Genomic DNA, 6,105 nt, shown 5'->3' on the forward strand with positions numbered 1-6,105 from the left:
ACATGTTCTTAACAGAAAGCCTCTGCGAAAGTTAAACTTTTCTGTATAACCCAGACTGTACGAGAACTTGAATATAGCCCAAAATTTTTTTCACTTGGATCCTAAAAAGAAAAGGCTGAGCTCCCTTTATTCCTCTTCTTGCTCTGACCATATATATATGTAAATAAAAATAAATAAAAAGTCTGTGCAGATCCTGCCAAGGATTTATAGTAGATGTTTTCCACATCCTTTCTGGATTCCCTCTGTTGCTGGTATTCTAATAGCTTTTTGTGGAAACCCTGTTTTCCCTGTCGTGGGGTGTCCCCTCTCCACGTCTCCCATTCCCCCCTTCAAACTGCCCTTGCATTTCCAAAAGGGGACATTACCCATTTGCAAGCCCAGTGACGAACGACCAAGGTGGCTAGGGGAAGGAGCCCATGACAGAATCATAAAATAGTTTGGGCTGGAAGGACCTTCATCTAGTCCAACCCCTATGACATACCAGGAGAGGCTGAGAGAATCAGGTTTGTTCAACCTTAAGAAGAGAAGGCTGAAGGGTGATCTTCCAGCTGCCTACAACTTCCGCAGGGAAGGCTGTGGAGAAGATGGAGCCAGACTTGTGGCAGGAGGCAGTGGACAGAAGCTGGAACACAGGAAACTGCATTTGGGTGTAAAGTAAGTTTATTTTACCTTGGGGTGATCAAACACTGGAACAGGTTGTAAGAGATATTGTGGAAACTCTGTCCTTGAAGATACTAAAAACTTGACTATACAAGGCAACCTTCCAACCTGTGTTATTCTGTGTTCATGATACTTGGCACCTCTGCGGCTGCTGCTGGAAAGCCTTTTCAAGCAGATGTGTCTGTTCCTTTGCCAGTCTTGGTTCTTTTTAACCTGATGGTTATCAACATGTTTGCCGTTTTTTTGTTTCCTGCAGTTTTGGAGGCAAAACAGCTGATGACTAGTTGAGGACAAGTTATTAAACCCCCTTTTTTTTCCAAGGAGTGATGCCTCCTCTCTGCATCTCTGTGATGGAATCTGTAACTAAACTGGAGGCAGCAAAGAATATGCAGAATGGTGGTATAGTGCATGCTGTCTGCAAGGCTGGCGTTGGCAAGCAAGGTAGATGAAATCAAGTGCTGCAGGAGAATCTAATTCCATATTGAATTGAAATTCTCTATACTAGCATGAAATTTGGCCTTTTATTAAATATTTGGGTATCAAGTAATCAGTGTATGTAAAATACTTTGAAAAGTGCATCTGTATTGCACAGCGATATCTGAAAACACCCGTAGTGATGATCCGGAAGAGATACCCTGTTGCCTGATATTAGAAACCTTAACTGAAAGTGAAGCATCCAAATAAGGCTTCCTTCCTTCACTTTAGTTTCATTTAGAGGCTATATTTTTAGAAAAATGGTTTTAGAGAAACTTCCTGTCCACAAATGTAGGTTGCATTAGCCCAGTGCTAAAACATGCTTTGAGTTGTGAAAACATCACCTGATTATTAAATATGCGTTGAGACTTGCCACACAAGGAAACTTACTGATATAATTACAGTAGTATAATTATGCTCAGACGTTTTCCTGTGTCGACAAGCCCTTAGATGCAACTAGTTTGGCCCCTTCTTATTTAGTAACTCATTAGGCCTCTGACTGCACATTACAATTGCATAATTCTTTGCTAAAAAAACTTCAATGTGCAAGTTTAGTGCTGACTGGTAGCACTTCTAGGGTGCTGAGCAGACCAGCAGTTCAACTTTAAAAAAAGATGAACAATGAAGAACAAAAGAAATGAATGCTCCAAGTCTGGGAAATGGTTATAAACGGTCCTGAAAAATCATCATTACACAATTGCATGGATTGTGTAATTGCACAACTGCTGGGCCATGCTCATTCAAAAGTGCGACTCATTCACACCTTTTATATACTAGGAGTTTCTTGGCCAGCTGACTCCTTGAGTCACTCTCTTATCTCTAGTTTTGATCCACAGTAACGTGCTGGAGTAGGAGCACGCACGCAGCCAGCCGTGTATTTGCAGTCGTGTTTTCAATTTGCAAAACTCTGTTTGTACTAAAGCAGCATTTCTGGGATTGCGCAGAGTTCCTCTACCACCCGCTTTTCCCTGATGTTCTCTTTTGACAGAGTAATATTGCTTGATGTTTATTTTTATTGCAGAAAACTGCCGCAAGAATGTTATTTTTCTAATATCTGTCGTCTTCCAGATTTCTTTTTATTTTAGAAATTACAGTTCTTAACATTGGTAACTATGAATGTTTTGTCTGTGTAAATTGGATGAATTATAATAGGAAGTCTGTTGTTTCATGATAAAAATAAGCCTAAAGACAGTATACTGGCACCTCATTATTTGATACCCAGCTTACCTTACTTCACACCTTTAAAATGGGCTTCTTGATGGTCTCCATCATCATATCAAGGCTGAAATGTTCTCATTCCTCTTATCAAATGAGTGAGGAGCTTCTGATACTTATCACACAGATGCTCCAGTTTATTAGTCTTTCATCCTTCTTCTAATTCATTCTTCCCTTGACAACACTCTAAAAGTAAAATCAGGTATGCATGTAGATTTTCCAACACTTTGAAATACTGTCTTTCCAAAAGCAGCATCAGTGTTCACAAAGGAGTTTCTGAAAAACAGGAGTGGAGCAAATACCACGTGTTGGGGTAGGAATTCTGGCAGGTTTCCTCGGGCAGGGCATCACTTCGAGCTCCAGTGTCCGGCGGTATCCTCTGTAACACACTTTGCCATGCTGCAAAACCTCCCTAGTAGGAACCTTCCCGCTAAGAAAAGCGTTCTCCTGTCTTTATGGCTTCTGTCACATTTAAAAGGGAGCGAGTGATAGGAATTATGCAGGAGTGCTTGAACAAGGAGTTGGGGCAGCTGAATCACTTTGGACGTAGCAATTGTGTTTTATGATTGAGGCTTATGGTTTTTTTCTTTGATAGAGAAGAATAATAAGGCTCTGTCCTCTCTCATCAGCACCAAATTCAGTATTTTGTGACACTATGCTTCACAGCTGGTTGGTGTAACGGATTTTACACAAGTAGTTTGATTTTTTGCCTTCTTAATTTGAGGCAGTAGTCCAAAAAGTGAATTCAGATCGATGGTTGTAATATTTAGTTTTTCCCCTTGAAGTTCAGTTCACATCCCTCAGTTCTGTAGTTCAGGCGTACGTATCTTTTATGCAGCAGAAATATAGGTTGACTGCTTATCGGGTCAGTGCTGCTGTTTAATAAACAGTACTTATCTCCTTGAAGCAACACCCTGCCCTAAATAAGTTTGCCGAGGGAGTTGAGCCAGAAATAGCTTCCTTTTTTTAATTTCTTTTATTGGATCATTAAAAAAACATTGAAAAGAATGTTTGAAATGAAAATACGGGATAGTAGTAGTCCTGCTTTCTGAGCAGCTTCGTTCTTTTTTCCTCCATCAGATGTGTAGGCTGTAAAGCTGTGTGATCACGTCTTTTCCCCAGGAGTCTGTACTTCTCTCAGCATTTCATGTCATTCTCAAAACTGAATATATGCCCTTGCTTTTATTTACTGTTTGTCACTAAAACTCCTGTGGAGGAATGTAATGATGTTGCTGAGCGACATGTGATTGTGTTGATCCTTGAACGCTTATAGATACGGCTTTGTTACGCCCCTGTGAGAAGTGGTAAATGATCCCATTTTAATACAGTGGGAGGAGGATGCATTACTTAATTACAAAATTACTTAATTTTGCAGCATAAATAGGTTGGGGGGGTTTCCCCCTCTCCATGATGCTAGCTTTTGTACTTCTGGGTTGGCTGGGGGTTTTTTTTGGTATTTCTGAAAACTAGTTGTGACGTACCAAATCTGGCACAGAAAAAGGAAGGGCAGGGGAATTAGGATGTGGCAGTAGACACAGAAATGTTAGAAGGCATAAACATAGACAGCAAAGAGAAGGGAAGTGCTTAATATTGATGAGATAATAGTTGACCAGGTAGTTGTGGTAAAGGCAATACATAATGCAGCTAGAGTGCAGAGTGTGGATAACAAGAAACAATAAACAAAATAATAAATATAAATGCCAGGAGCCCTGGCAGAAAACTAAAATATTTTTGAATGGGTGGTGCTATGGGGATCATGGAAGGACACCAAAAACTCACAGAATGACAGTCATTACTAGGGCATGGTTTTCAAATAGGAACGTTCTGTTACATAAAGATGGAAATAAAAGTATGTGCAGTGCTGAGCTGTAAAGCATTAAGCAACAATGTCTGAAATTATAGGTGGGAGCCAGATTTCTTCAGGGAAAATGATGGTAAACAAGATTCTGGTGGAGTAGAGGCAGATGCTCGGTGCACATCCTCCTGATCTGATTTGGAGGTGGATAGGAGAAACCTTTGTCATATTGCAAGTATAAATATTTGCAGGTGTATTTTTTATGTTACTTTCCATCTGTAGTGATAAAGCTATAATAACTTTGTTAGTTGTCGTATTCACGGCAGAGGATTCTTTCTAATTAATGACAGAGAAACTTTGTGAGTTTGTCATACCAAGCAAGGGGAGAAGGTGGCTGTGGGGGCCACCTGAGTGAGTTAATCACCTTCAGAAAAATACATTTGAAGTAAGCAGAGGTCCTGTAAGCATTGGGAAAAGGTGTCAAATCCATGTCTTAGAAATTGAGATGCGCAGGAATTAAAAAAAAAAAAAAATTGCCAAAGCTTGAGAGGAATTAGAGTCAGCAAAGTATTTCAACGTGCCTTCAGGGATGTAAATAGGAAAGGTTAGATGCAGAGGCAGACAGGCTGCTTGCAGTGAGGACTGGGTTTACGTAAAAGAGTCTAGAGCTATTGTGTGAAAACTAAGAAGATACTTTGCTTCATTTCTCGGTACAGGTGTTGACACTGCAAAGGCAAGATGGATAAATTAATAATATTCAAATGAGAATTGCTGTATTTCCACTGAAGGCAGAACTGAAGTGTGTGCTTAAATTGTGGAGGCAGAACAATCTTTTATCACAGAAACCTGGAGTTTTAGGTCATGGAAATGCAAGTCTCTAGCAACAAGCATCTTTTAACATATCGATCAAGTTAGTGTTGGAGAATCACAGCCTTTAACGGCAATGTTTATAAAAGGGAGGAAAAAAAGCGCAAATTGAACTTCTGTAATGTGACATCAAAAGGGTGTATGCCTCAGAATGTATTTGGAAGACAATATCTGAAACAAGCTTCCCAAACGCAAAACAAACAAGAAAAGCCAAGATTTAAATAAATAAAATAACTAATATCATATTCCCATCATATTCCCAATGTCAAACCAAACTATCTGGATTCTGATTAAATATCTGGTATATGGTAATTGGTGCTGAAAGTCAGGTTAGTACAATGGTAAATATAAGAAAGGAAATGCTGATGAGTGGGAAACTGGCCACAGGGAGTGTTGAAGGGTAAAGTGGGGAAGTGATGCTACTAAGGTTGGGAATGATCTTGTTTATTATTTCATTAACCATCTTTGCATAAATGTTAGGGATAAGTACAGGAACTTCATCATGGGTCATAGGAGACCTTGTCAGAAAAGGAGGACCAGAGCATCATCCAGAAAGCAAGTAGGGTAATAGATATAGGTTAAAAAAATAAATGTATTAAAGAACACATAGCTGGGAGCTAATAGTGAACTGGGACATGATCAGCCATAAACGACTGAGATGGGCACGCACGTACTGATGGGTCACTGGATAGCCAAGAGCTGCTGTTATAAGGTGGTGGTACACCAGGCAAATGCAGTTTAGGGCTCATTAACATGATGTTTCCAATTGAGAGAAAGCATGAGTGCATTTGTGCTGGACCCTGATGGGACCTCATGCAGAATAGCACTCGGCCTTGCTCAGGAAAGATGAGCTGAAAATGCATTAGCTTGAAAAATGACTGGAAGGATGAAGCCTGGTTTATGAGAAGACACTAATAGAAGTAGTATAGCCTAGAATTAAGAATTAAATGGGATTTTCATTTAAATCTAAAAATACTATAAGGAGTACTTAATCTGAAGGTCAGTGAGTGTAACCTGACAATGAACAAATAAAAATGGAAGGATGTTTCTGAGCATTAGAGCATGACAGTTCTGGAACAGCTTTCCAGTAGGGG

The 6,105-nt window shown here is 39.8% G+C and overlaps 1 protein-coding gene across 1 annotated transcript in view; it reads left to right on the forward strand.

The window, feature by feature from the left end:
* Nucleotides 1-1,858: 1,858 nt before the first annotated feature.
* Nucleotides 1,859-6,105, forward strand: part of AGO2 (argonaute RISC catalytic component 2) — a 37,813-nt gene continuing 33,566 nt past the window's right edge. The window contains exon 1 of the mRNA XM_010292668.1: nt 1,859-1,868. The gene's annotated coding sequence lies outside the window, so the exon portion shown is untranslated. The remainder of the gene's footprint in view (nt 1,869-6,105) is intronic.

Source organism: Phaethon lepturus, unplaced genomic scaffold (assembly GCF_000687285.1).
Source record: "Phaethon lepturus isolate BGI_N335 unplaced genomic scaffold, ASM68728v1 scaffold13948, whole genome shotgun sequence".
Classification (NCBI taxonomy): domain Eukaryota; kingdom Metazoa; phylum Chordata; class Aves; order Phaethontiformes; family Phaethontidae; genus Phaethon; species Phaethon lepturus.